Source organism: Aphelocoma coerulescens, chromosome 8 (genome assembly GCF_041296385.1).
Source record: "Aphelocoma coerulescens isolate FSJ_1873_10779 chromosome 8, UR_Acoe_1.0, whole genome shotgun sequence".
Classification (NCBI taxonomy): Eukaryota; Metazoa; Chordata; class Aves; order Passeriformes; family Corvidae; genus Aphelocoma; species Aphelocoma coerulescens.
Window position 1 is genome coordinate 16249013 of NC_091022.1, and position 14864 is coordinate 16263876.

Consider the following 14864-nt stretch of genomic DNA (forward strand, 5'->3'; position numbering starts at 1 on the left):
CCATAAAGCACCACTTGTCACAAAGCTAGGAGTTGCTGCTGGAATAGCATTATGTGAGGGCAGCACAAAAACAAACTAGGAATCCCTACATTATATAAGAATAATTAGGATTTGATAAATTGATTTGTTTGCTATTAAATGGATTGCATTAGTTAGGCCAGAATGTACCCCCAAAGCTTGTTACCATTAGCCTTATTACTAAAAACAGCAGACTCTGAGTATTTTACCACAAGCTAGATTCCATGTAATTCTCCTGTAATATCCAAGAAGAGCAATATGAGCTCATAGCCAAACACCAAAAAAGAAAAAAAAAAAATTAACTCTGTTTCATTTAAACTCAGCTATTACTGGTAGCTAGAAAGATTCCAAGCTCTGTACCTCCCACATAGACACCTCATCCCCTGCCAGCTTAGTTTAGTAACTCATACTATAACATCCTTTTTGATCACTTTAGCAAGTCACTGAATTTCAGTCGAGAGGAAGCCCCTTTGCAGAGCAGTAGCTGTGTAACTCCTACCTATCCAATCCATCTGCTAGATCAGGTAAATCAAATGGCTGAGGGGTACATAGACACAGGTGACTTAATTTCAGTAACTTGTATTCCAGGACAAGAAATTTGCACAGAAAGAGTAACATTCATTATTCCTCTGCACAGCCTGATCAGATAATTACAGGGTTGGAAATCTTACTGGTATTGTGCAAACACTCCTTTACAAATGGTTTTTAATTCAAAATGCTCAAATTGGCAAACCTGTATTTGCAGAAGGAGGATCTTTGTTAATGACTGACATATGTGGGGCAGAAAAATCAACAGCAATAGTAAAAATTGCTGGTTTTAGCAATTTAGAATGTTTAAACAACTGTTTCTAGCATTCCCATGACTATACTATGAGATGTGCATGTTTAATCTGATTTGGAGCAAGTTAGAATCTGTCTGTTTTCTATTCAGTGCTAGTAGCAAAAACAACCACTTATTTCTTCTGTTAATATTAGGCAAGACTGTATGTCATGCCTTTAGAAGGAATTTTCTTGACTTTCTTTTTTGTCTTCTGCTGATATCTCAGAAGTATTTGAAAGTATAGCTTAAGCAATCTCTCCTGGTGTGTTTTCACTTCCAGATATATTATGTCTGTACTTTGAGGCACAGAATGACCAAAGCCAAATTAAATTACTTTACCTGCAATGTCAGGAAGGGCTTCCTTGTGTAGGAGTTTTGGAGAAAAAAAATAGTCTTTTATTATCTATCATATTCTGCTTAATAATAGATATGTTCAGCTTTATTCCACATCATTTTATAAATAGCTGTGTCTCAGAAAGAAGCTAAATAATAACAACCTAGCACTGTCTTTACCTCTGTTTATATTTGTCCATATACTGTTAGGCAATCTCTTGCCATAAAGACATACAAAAGCAAAGTGCTGGATTTTAAAAATTGTATCTTGCCTTGCTGGTACAGCAGACAAAGACTAAATTTCATATTCAACATGTAAATTCCCTGGTAGCCAGTAGAGATGGATAAATTTGAAGAGTCAGAACAAAGGCATTTCCCGTAGCCCTTCTCTCAAATGTTAATGTATTTTTTGCAAGTTAGTGTTGTTTCTTATCCTTTCAGTGCCCCCATAGCCACATAAATATTAAACAAGCAAACCAAAACACACAAAAACCAGAAGTGTAAGTCAGCAGTGTATGTAGATGAGAGCACCAACTGCTGCACAGTATTATTTCCCATTACCTTATTGTATCACACAACATAACATCAAAATGATACCCTTGAACAAGACAACACTGTTTAGCTTATCCTTGTACAGATGGTTGTCATGACCACAATTCAGCAAGGAGGGAAAATTAGATCCCAGGACATTTTCTCTGCATTGTTTAAGCACAGAAACAGCAAGGAAGCTCATCTGGAATCTTCCTATCTTAAAGCAAGATAAATATGGTACATCCATTTTTTACATAAACATAACAATTAGTAAGACAACGCACTTAGCTGCATTTATTAGGGCTCAATTCAGAAAAGAATCTTCAATTTCAAAATTTAAAAATTAGGGAAGTGATAAGATATAAAGAATTTTGTATTAGTTATGTTACAACTAGCTAACAATTGTAGTAATTATTCTCTCTTTATGCTAAAGGTATAAAAATAGCACAGAAAACATTTTAAAATAGACATCTTTAAATATTTTTCTAGATAGATAAGAATATGAATAATTTTTCATCCTCACATAACAACAATAGAGAAGGAAATAAACTAATATTACTGGTGGTAAAGTACCTTGATGTTGGTCTTCACTTTTCTAGTACAACCCCTTTGCCATTTCTACCTTTTTTACCTTCTCAAGGATCAGGAAATCCTGAAAAAAACTGTCCTGTACTCCATCATCTTCTTGTGAATGTCATGATCTTGCCAGATAAATCTTAAACTATAAACACCCTCTTAAATGTGTTCACTGTCACTGTTGACCCAATTTAGCCAGTCAAATACTATTTTTTTCTGTTAAATTCAGTGTATAGGAAAACATGTTTGCCCCACTAATCCTAAGCAATTGGTTTTTTATTTTTAACTCCTTAATATTTAAAACTCTGCTAACTTTTGAAGATAGAATGAGTATTGCAGTCCTGTCTTTTATTATTAAATCTCTAAAGCACTTCTGCAATACATATATTAAACAGCAATGTTTTTATCACAATCTCTATTAGCCTTTAACTAAGCTACATTTAGGCTTGAAAATCACTAGAGGGTTTTTTACCTTCCAAAAATTAACATTTAGCAATGTTCTAGTTGTTCTTTAAATCTTTCCCTGTCACTATTACTGAAAGCACCAAAGACACTTTAAAAAAAAATCAAAATAACCAATTCTGTCTGATAGCTCTGCATCTAATAGCAGATGCTTCAAATGCTTGAAAAAATGTTAAAAAAGCTGATGCTTAAAAAGCCCTTAATGCTTCATTCACTTAAAATTTTATTCCAGATGTGTAACCTTACTGAAATTTGTTATAAAACATAAGCCAAGATTTTGTACAACTGAGTGATCTTTGGTAGGTGGATAGGTAGTTCTTCAAGTGCTCTACAGTTCATAATTCAAGGCAGTTAAAAGCTATTAAATGTTCACATCGTTCTGCTCTAAGCCCTTAGTTATTCCTATTTTGTAGTTCATACCCTGCCACAGCAGAATTCTCTCTGTTTGCTGGAAGTGGCTGAACAAGAAGCAATCCCTCTGTTGTCATATCTGTGTAACAATGCAGAAATAAAACAACTTGTTGTAGACTGAGATACTCAAGGGTGGAAATAGTAAGAGTTTGAGCCACAGTGTTTCTACAGGATGCTAGTTAAGAGCAGGAAAGGCTTTTATTGTAAGAGATTATGTCTCACATCTATCTTAGTTATACTAACACTTTTTTGTACTTGAAGACAGTGAGTGAGTCTGAAGGAGAAAAAAATAAGTGACTAGGTTTAGCCTGGCTGAAGGTGCTTATGTATGAGTTACTGTGTTCTTACTGCTAATACTCTTTTATCTGTATTGAAGACTTATGAGCAAATGTAGCAGTATTTTACTCCACGAAATAGCTGTGAGAGAACTGCAACTTATTACTATTCCAGCTAGTGGGAATTTTGTGAGGGTATGCAAGCGTGGGTCTTTTTTCCTTTTTCGTGTGAGACCAGTTCATAAAAATCTGAGCTCATTATTCAGAGGTGGAATTTAAGAGAGGTTTACTCTCTGCCTGCACTGTCATTCTGCTGCTGTGGTCATATAATTGCCTCCTTTCAGAAAACAAACAGCTGCCAAGGCTTGAAATTTTGGTTAATTGCTTGGATCAGAAAGAGATTCCAGTTCTCAAACTCCCTGAGAATTTGGTCATGCACCAGTGCGATGCATTCCTTCCCCTGCTCTCTAAGTAGTTACTGAAGCTCTAGCTGGTGACTAAGGTTAAAATGCAGAGTCAGCATTTCAGAGTTAAAGCCTAAGCAAGCATTTTATTCATTCACTTCAGTATAAGTGCTCTGCTCTGCAGATTTGCAAAAGTAATTGCAGTCTCAAATATTTTACATCGTGATGGGCTGTATCATAACTTCTTGAGGACTGGAGCATGATACTGTTTTATGGTAAGGTTTTGTCTGTCAGCATCTGTGCTCCTTTGTGGACTGTAAAAATGTCTGCTAGAGCAGAATTGCCAGCTCTTTTGTGGTTAGATTTTGTAGCAGTACAGACCAGACTTACCTCTTAACTCTAAACTGAAGTTAAAAAATGTTTAACAGCCCCTCAGGACACAGTTACATGGCAGAATATTGCCATTTCATCTGCAATGAAAAATATGTTCTGAACATAAGTTTGGCTGGAGGGAGAATTAGTACAGAATTCCTTCTGCTCTTCCACCACCTGGAATGCAGTATGGGCCTTCGAACAAGCTTTCAGCAGGTCTGCTAAGTCCCACTCAGATGGAAAATCCCTCACTTCTCTTATTTTCTTTTCTAATTTTTTTTTCTACCTGATAGCATCTCTTTATTTATGAAGGTGGAGACAAAATACCTTTGAACAGTGCAGCATGACAGGACCCTGCTAACACTTAGCAGGGGTTGAAGAGATGTTTGCAGCCCAGAAAGTTCAGCTGTGGGGGCTGAAGATAAGGCAGTAGTCCTTTCTGCTGTCAGCCCAAGGGGGCTGAACAGAAAGAACCCTAAGTGGTCCCAGGCTGACACACCAGCCAAGTCATCAGTTGCATTCTTCATTCTTGCACCGCTTATGAAATAATGATACTGTTACACTTGTTAACTTTGGTATGTTTACTTAAAAGGTACAATCTAAATATCGTTGTTTTAGCTAATCCAAATGTAATAGCTATTGTCACACGCATATTTTGATCACTCCACAGTGATGTCATGTTTTCTCAGCTTGAAAGCCCAGATTTTGTTCTAACACAGCAATGCTTATCTGCATTCAGCTAAAAACAACGTATACAGAAACAGGATCAAAATCAGTTCTTATTTTATCAGTCACTTATTTTCTATTTTGGCTTGTTTCACACCAGCACTGAGGCACATCCATATCTATACAGTCCTGACTCTATCCCTAAAATTTGGGGCTGCTGCAACCAACAGGTTTTTCCTTTTCTTTTTCTCGTGCTATGTTCCTTGTGATGAGTCTATAAACATTAGTTAAGTATCCAGTTGTCTCCTCTGCCAGCTTTTGCAGCGAGGTGGAAATGTGAATTTTACAAAGCAACACATCAAGAGCTGGCAGTCCTGTTGCTTCCCTCCCAGTATGCTGCCATGGATCCCACTGAGCCCACGTGGGTGCTCCTCTGACCTGCTTCATACCCTCAGTAGGATAAACTAAGCCCACGACAGTGGTTAAAATATTTTCTGCTGGTTCAGTCCTCTGAGCCTACTCCTCACAATGGCAGGGGAGGCCTGGGCTGAAGAAGGGGGTGGGGAGCAGAACACCAGCAAGGGGCTTTAAATCCGTCTCTTCTCTGCAGTTGTAGCTGAGGGTACAGTTACCTGACCCAGCCACACTTGTCCGACAGCTGCTACCATCTAAGGTTGCACTCACTTCTGCTCAGGGACGTGCTGGCTGTCCCCTGTGCCAGCAGCCAAGCAGAGGTGGCAGCTCAGTGAACTGCTCCTGCTGAAAAACATTAATGCATAGATGTATATAAAACATATACATGTATGTGTAAAATAGGTTTGTTTGCAGACAGGTCAGCTTGCAGTAACTTCATGGGTAGAGGAGCTGAGAGCATGTACATATTGAAGAGGAAGTACAGAACTGAGGTAGCAGAAGAGGTGATACAAATATTCATATCAAAATGGAAATGCAGAGAGAAAAGGCTTTTTTCCTCCTGTGTTTAAGTTACAGAATGAAACACCTACAAGAAGCCAAAAGGGAAACATAGCTCACCTTCAGTTTGAACCCATGGGCTGCCATCTCTTTCAGATGTCCAAATGCATGTTCCATGGTCATGGACTGCTTATGAAGTGAACAATTGAAGTGTTTCTGATTATGGGACAAATGAGCTTCTTCTTGAGTCAGGAAAGCAGAAGTTTGACAAGGACTGCCAAGTAGGCACACTGGCCCTGGGAATTCACTACTCCTGAGAGGTGTCATGCGGTGGCCTCGGCCTGACTGGGGTCAAGGACCACGTGCTTTCCTCACTGGGCGGTGCCGATGGACATACAGGGGTACTGATGGCTCTGCTGTGCCCCAGTACACCTCATCAAAGTCCATCCACCTGCCCATGCGGAATGCAAAGAGAATACCCAGACCTGCCATGAGCAAATGGGAAGACAATTCCAGGATAAGAAAGACCATATTCAAAGAGCTTGTCGATATGAAAACACCCTAAAAACCTGAGATAAATGAAAGAAGACAGTGCACAAAAGGGAAAGCCTAATAAGCATGTGTGAGGATTATCTAAATCAGAAGTCAGTTTGCTATAGATTAATTCTCTTTCAAATTTCAACAGACTGTTGTCGGCTTGCCTCTCCCAGGAACTTTACCAGATGTCTCAAATTTCTCAGGTAGGATCAATTCTAGAGCTGTACATGCAAAGGATAGGAGCAAATGCAGGCAAGCATTGATAAGACACTGCACTAATGTGAAGGAGATTGCTAAAAGTAGAACTGGTTTTTTTTGCCTTGACTGGAATTCAGCAGACCAAGAGGTCAAGTAGTGATGGCCTCCAAGGACTTTTTAATTTACTGCAGGTTCTAGGAAGTAAAATGCCTTGTGACAGTGCTATCATGCTACTAAAGATCTAATGCTGTATCAGATTACTGGTGTGATTTAATTACCAACAGATGGCCTGTGGTGAAAAGGGCACCCTTACTTGCTAGACCTGTAAATCCAGGTCTTATTTAAAAACATTTTCTTTAACAGAAACAGCAATTTATTGAATATGTCCTTTCCTTCTGTTTAGAATGTACTTTGAATCTCAGATGATGGCTGGAAAGAGGGATGGGGGGAAAAAAAGAGGTGGAAAAGTGGTATAGTTACCACTCTGTTCTGGCTTTAAATTAAAACTAATTGTAACCATTGATTCCTGATGGGAAACGATATTTGTGTTTAGAGTTTGACTGGAAGTAAAACTAGACATAAACCTATATCCTTGTTATGTAAATGAGTCCAGGTTCAAGCAATACTCTGCAGAAGGGCTTTTTATGTGGACAGTAGCACGATGAGAACAAGAAGCTGGGATAAAACAGGTAAAAGCTGGGATGTCAATACACAGTAAGTCTGTTTGTTTGTGTATAAAGAGGAAGTCGTGAAGTAAGTTGATTGAAAACTGCAAATCTCATCAAGGTCGGCCTAAACTATAACAAAGTATTTAATACATATCTAGACAAAACAGAAAATAAGTATCTGTAGTAATTTGAAATATTTTCATAGGAATCACACCATTTGTGTAAACTACAATGACTGCATTGACCAGCTACGACTTAACCTCTTAGAGGTGTAAAAGTCTAACAAAGACTCTCTGTGTCTTCAGAGAACTGTTCCGTTTACCTCACACGCTACTTTTTTTTTCAAATATACTGCCAAATCCCAAACCAAAATTGGTGTTGTGGGTTGGAAATGTGGATTTATGAATTGTTTCCTTTTGGTCAGCTACACTGTCATATAAAAGATCTAGAAAGGGTCTGATTGCTTGCTTGATCAAAAGAAGATGCTTTATCTGGTACAGCTTCTGCCTGAGAGTGATGGTGGTGTCATTGGAACGCTGTGTTTGGAAAGAGGGCTCTGAACCTACGTACAATGAGCACTCAGGGCATGCACAAGAGTTGCACTGTTCCCCATAATGACACTGAATATATTCAACTTAGCACAAAAGATATGTGTTCACTGTGTTTCCTCTGAGATAATAAAAGATTTAATTAACTGCAATAGTTTATCCTTTGTATGTTTAGGCATTATAGCAATTTTTAATGCACTTGATTGTATATAAAATGCAGCTTTGATTTCTTTTAAACAAAAGACAAGGAATCAGATGACATGATTTCTGATGTAGATTCATACAGAGCAATCTTAAAATACATCTTTAAGGCCTATGTTCTTACAGATACCATATTGTCAAATAACAACGTTACTTCAGTTGCAGTTCCATGATGCATTTTCCTTAGCTGCTGGGCTGATTTAATCAGTTCTGACCACAACCTGCTTCTTGGGTGCTCTCCTCACACCCTTAGTGCAGGCAAAATCTTTGTTCAGCTGTGCTGCAAATTTCATAACAGAAATAATCCGGATTAAGAATAACCTCTAATTAAAAACAATTGAATAATATTGATGGGTGGGGGGTGGCATGGTGTGTCTGTGATACAGAAATAAAATGAGCAGGGAGGGGGCAGGACAAAAATAACTCCTTCTGTTGTGACTTCAGTGTTGCTGTAAAAGCATGTAGCAGAACTGGTCAATGAGAACTGCAACACCAGACTTGTAGAGCCTTGTAGGAAGTGGGCATAAGCCTAATTTGACAAGATATTTTTTAGCATATTGGTATGGCATAGTCAGTCTATGACTGTAATGATACTTACCTCAAAGTTAAATGAAGCATATAGCTAAAAATAATACTGCATATTATATTAGCATAAACTTTTTTTAATTTTTTTTTTAATTTTATAGCGTTTTAAACTGTTACTGCTCCAAATTGTCTTTTGTCATTCATTTAGGGGAAAAAAAACCCACCTTTAGAAATGCTGTAACCTGGTATTTATTGTGTTGTCATTCTTTTATTATGTTGTATAGATGGATAAAAAAATCTGTTGTTCAGAAATATGTACTATTACGCAGAAAAGAACCCAAAGAATATGTTTTAGACTACTGAATTTATACTGTCTGGGTATTCTTAATAATGTAAGAAAATTTGTGTGTGAAAGCAGTTCCCTACTTTGCTTAAAACAGTGCTTTTCCTTCTAAAAAAATCAGTCTAAGAATAAAATAGTTTTACTTTATTCTAGCAATTATATTTACAGTGGGAATTCCTGCTACGTACTGTAGAAATTTAGATGTTGACAAATTTAAAATAATTCTGTTAATACCTAATGCCTACTGGCATTTTCGATCAACAATCCCACAGGACTTTCCATAAAGTAGGCTACAGGAATTAATTAATATACAATCAATACATTGCCTACTCTAGGGATTGAGAAAGGCATCGGCTCTGTGCCAGGAATGTGCTTGACTGTCTGTTTGTTGTTTTGTTTATTTAAAGGGGAGTGAAAACCATTTTACCTAGAAAAAAACTCAATGATAAATGCTTAAGTAGATTAACTGTACATATATTTATTAAGAGCTTGGAATTTTAGTAATATATATTATTTCTTCATAAGGATAAGCTTTTTAGGAAAGTTCATGTATTACAAATTACCTCAAAATTACCAACTTCAATAAGCTAATACTAAAAATACATTTTAAAAAATGTGGACCTAAAAAATTGATGAACCTTACAATTAGAGGTTTCCTGAAAGGAAATATTTCTTTCCTAGAGATTTCTTCTAATCATTACTGCTTTTTCGAGGGTGCTGCCAGAATCCTCTAACAATTCAGTACAAGATTTCTGGATTTCATGTATAGAGGTTTTGAATGTGGACAAAAAAAGTAAGACAAAGTGTTATGTTTTGATTAATTTTTATCTGTCATGAAGACTGTTTGATAAGGCCTGCCACTACACTGTACTAATTCTTGCTTATGGGACCAGATCGCCAGCTTCATTAAAGCCTGTGAACTGAAGCAGATTTACTTTAAGGCCTGACACAATGATTAGTTCCGTTCAAATTCCTACATAACACAACATTTCATTCATTCCCAACAAATCAGTGGGTTGGAGTATATATTATAAGGAGACATCAGTTTTAGGGCAGACTTGAAGTGCTTTTCGTCATATCCCATTTTAAGTAGTTCCTGTTTCTGCCACTTCTTCCAAATGTCAAGCTATTCCTGCATTTCTGAATATGGCAGTCTGCAGTGGCATGCAGAATCAAAATGGAGAACTGATGTGGCTTTTTTCTTTTTCTGTGTTAATTTTGAGTTCAGCAGACAGTTCACCATTCAGCTACACAAAGAGCTGCATGGCAGAAGTGAGAGAACAGCATGGGAGTAGGTGTAAGTAGTGGAGGATGAGTGAGGAAAGGGCTTCACACAGCAGCTCTGCTATCTGTAGTTGCTCGTCTGCCCATTTTTCTGCTCTATGCCATAGCTGGCAGAAGGCAGGGCAGAGCTGTACCTCACTAGCAGAGGTTCACAGTCTAGCATTTTAGTGTGAACTGACTTCTCAGGCAATTAAAGCAAATGTGCTCGACTGTGAACTGAAAGAGTTCTGTTGTGGAAATGTCCTCGGGCAGAGGGGATGGCAGGACAGCTGAGGGTAGCAATGCATTAAACCATTGCAGCTGTTGTCTTCTTTGCGCTTCAGTCAGAGCTCTCAATGAAGTGCACCACGTGTTGAAAAATGTTCTACCCTGCTAGATGACCTGTTCCAGTACTATACTTCCTCGGGAGTTAAAAATGAACATCTTCTTTCTGAATTGAATTCTGCTGCCATCTCCTTCTCATCTTGACCTTCTTGTATCAGTATGTACTAGCTTCAGTACTGGAATCCACTACTTAGAACCTAAGAGGATTTTTTAAAGAGTGTGGGCTAGAACATGGGTATTTCCTAGCTCACTGAGCTACCTTCTGCAGGAAGCAGGAAGGTGGAAGTGTTAATTCAGGGGAAGAAATTTTGGGAAATGGGAGTACAGCATGAAGAAAATGCCAACAAGACTGTTTATGGGAAAGTCCGTAATAGGAATTAAGACTAACATTTCTATTATATAAAGGTTTGTGTTTTTTAACAGATGACTACCACAAGCATAAAATAACAGAACAAAGAAGTCTTTTACTTCAAGTAGTGTGAACAGAAGTTCAGAGTGGATTATAACTCTATTTTGCCTCTAATTTAAAGAAGGAAACAGCCTGGATAATTAAGTAAAATAACCATGTTGAAAGCTGGCTGCATTTTAAAAATCATTACACAAAAATAAGTTATCTGAAAATGATAAAAGGCTTTCCAAACCAGAAATAAATTAATGCTAGCAAGTGTACTCTGATCATGCATTTTAACATATAACCTCAATTAATCTTGAGTAAAATTCTTGAACCTCGTAACTCCAGCAATTAATAGAGGAAGTAGACTTGAAAGCACAAATATGTAGAAAGGAAACCTAATTTTATTGGTTGATTGAATCTGAACTGTGTTGTCTTTGTAGACTTTGAAACAACGCGAACATGAATGTGAACCGTTGTTTAGCATTTGCTTACAAGTGACCACCTTTGAATATTTTCTTCTGAGCACTGTATTTCTGGAGTTTTCTTAGTCCTCTAATGTATACAGGATTGTAACATGTAAAGCTTTCTATTCTGGATTTTTGAAGACCTGTTTACTCTAGATAAGTTATGTTATTAAAACCTATGTACTGTAACGTTTTTTAGTACATTTTGAATTTTAAAAAATGTACCAGAATAGAAAACATTGTGTCTCTCAAAGCAAAGACTTGTATGTCAAAGTAATCAGTATCTCTGAATGTTTAATAATAGTAGTTGTATCTAATCTCAGTCAAGAGCCCAAAATGAGTCACATACATTTATACAATTTATCTGACTGTATTAAAACATGGTCTTTTACAAGGATATGTGTTTAAATAAGATAGAGGTTTCAGTGGTTAGAAACAGCTGTTTTGCTCTAGTGTAAGTCCAAGCCATTGATGAAAGGAATTGGACTGCCTCTAACCTATCTCAGAGGAAAAAAGAATCAAGATTAGTTTTTAGTTCAGATCATTGATCTAGTTCTTTATACAACAAGAGAAATGTTTGTGCCAACCCAAGGGAGAAGGTAGGCACCAACAGCAAGAGAAGGTGACACCATCTGCTTCAGCAGCAGGGTGGATTTATGTGAGATTAAAGTGACCATGTAAATAGAGCCTTAGAAATGAAACCTGTTGGCTGGAAGAGTCTGTTTCCTCAAACAGATTAATGATTTGTTTATACCGAGTTAAGCCACAAGGGAACCCTTAACAGGCTGTGTCTGCTTTCTGGGTAAGAGATGGCTCCACCTTCCCATGCAATAGAAGCATAAGCATTCATAAGAATCTGAATAGGAAATGATAGGAAATAATCTACTAGGATAAAGTTAAAATTAACACACTGATTAAGTGAGAGTTCACAGAAATTTGCAAAGAGGAAGGAAACAGTATCTCTCTCTGTAGGGAACATGAGGGAAAGTTTAGATCTAAAGGTTGGATGGGTCCCCAGATCTTCATTCTCATCCACAATGGCAGGCCTAAGAAAGTAGAATCTGTATAAAAACAGACTCCTAGACAGATATCTGAGCAAGTAGATAGCTGAGTAACATGAAAATAGAGGAACCTCTAAATTTTTCTAGACTTTATTTTAGGAATGCAGGTAATTTTATTTTAAATCAGTGCCATGTTATATATTGTATAAATACACTTATTAAACGTAGCTACAAACCTGGGCAATGGCAAACACTAGGGCTTTACATTCTACTGGTGCTATAATACTTTAAGACTGTGGTAGCTGCTCAGGATCATAGAATATTTCTTAGGCATATCCCAAGAAAAAGAGCATTAGTCTAGGAAGCCATGCTAGGCAGACTGGAAGTTGGTAAAGCTGCTGTGAGAAAGAGAAGTTTTGTGATTATTAACATTCAAAGTCTTGTGATTATAACATTAGTCGGAGGCTCCCTGCATGTAACGTGATGGTGGGGAAAGTGGGTGAGCCCTGAGGATTTCCCATGGAGTCTCTTACAATGGCATTTGAGTTAAATCAGTATGTGGGTGCAGCTGCTTCAAATAACTGAAAGAAGCAAGTCCAACACCACTGCAGTAAGTTAATGTTTAGCTTTCATTTAATGTTAAAATCTGTATTACTTGCTCAAGTTAACAGATACTTGCCTTCAAAAGAAATTAGATAAAATTATGTTTTAAAGGTGCACATTACACTGACTGTCTTGAAGAATTCAGATTATTCTCTGTAGTTTTTTCAGTATTTTCATTTGTCTCATATTTTCATTCCTTATGTGTCCAGAATTCCTGGATGTTTCAGTCTTTGCAACCATTTTTTGGTTTTTCTGAGTTATGCTTAATGTGTAACAAGCTCCAAACTGTGATGGAACTGCAGGTGAATGTAAGAAGGTGTTATAAAACCACATTTACCTTTTGACACTGTGAGTGACAAACACTGCACTGTACAACTAGCAGTTGATTTCTATCTTATACAAAAACCCTGCATCCCTAGAATAACAACATTTAGTATTTTTATAGCTGGATAGGAAACTTAAGAATTAATAGGGAGCAATAAATCAGCATAACTTCTACTGCTTGGACATTAAGATATACCAAAGTTTTGGCATGGGCCTACAAAAACAGATAATGTGTGAACTGCAGAATGGAAACATGTGAATGGAAAGGCTGTACAGTCAATAATACATCAGTATGACTTATGTTCTATCTGTGGGGTTTTTCTGCATCTGCCCCCCAGTTTTTAGAATATTCCTTTGGGTCTGCAGTGGTATCCACAGCCTGTGAATACAAAGTCAGTGCATGTTACATGATTTCTGTTACTGTTTTGGCTTATGTGGTCTAGCTTTTCACAGGAGTTGCCTCTATTGAGGCTTAACCAGGGATTTAACAGGTAACTGAAAAAGGCTGAAACAGCCTTATTTTTTAGCATTTAGCAAAGCCGGGGCACACAGTACTGGAAGAAGAACTAAACATTTCAGTGCTGGAATAAAGCACCTGCTCTCACAGATGATGAAGATCTCATGTACTAAGTGAAAATATATCCCCTAAAGAACACATGCCAGGAACTGTTTGGATCTAGATGTAACAGGAATGAAACATTTAGATCCTTGCCAGCCATATGGGACACCAACATTTCACAATTACTCCCAGCCTGTCATTCCAAGGGTTGGCATAGAGCACTGGATGAAGTAAGGGCTTGAGATTATTCAGCAAAATGTTTGCTCTGTGGCCTCCTCTTGTGTTGCTGTTCTGTTGCATGCCCATAACCCAGCTAAACTTGTGCAAACCACTGAGCAGTAGAAGGAGGTGATGCAGAAAGTGCAGCCATCTGGGCCTGCTGAATAGGAAGAGAAGAAAACCCTGCGAGAGTCACTGGCTGTTATTAAAGCCAGGATTGCTTTTACAGGAGTGCCAAATCTTACTAATTAATTTTCAGATTTATACTTCAGGGTGACTCTGGCAGTGATTATATTATTCAAAAAACAGTCACAGACTGTTCTTGAATCTTAAAGCACAGATCTCTAAATTCTGCAGTTTTAATCCTTTGTGAGCTCCTAACATTTGGTTTCCACATACACATCCTAAGAGTAAGCCCTGCCAAAAAGTGGCAGCTTATCCTTACAGTAGTATCTTGTGACCCATCTTCTCATCAAAGCAGCCTTCTTTGGCAAGTGCACCGAACACCCAAAGCGGTAACATGCTATGTTCATCTCGTTTTTATCCCAACACCGTGGCATAATCTTTGCACCTAAAGTTTCATAGTCAAAAACATCAGGACTGGAGGCTCCCAGCTTCTGGCTTTGACTCTGCTAACACACTGCATTAAAAGAAGTCACAATCAAGTCATAAATACAAGAAGGCTGGACAAAAATCAAAATTAGCATAAGAAAGGGTGATTTTACTTGAACTGAACAGTGTTCTCACAAATTACAGTTGGACTGAGGCTTCCCACAGCGCATGAAGGGCTGAGAGATCCTCTGGTGAAGAAGAAATTGGTAACTTTTCCCCACTTTATGGCATTAATGTAGAATCATAGAATAGCTAGGGTTAGAGGGGGCCTTAAAGATAA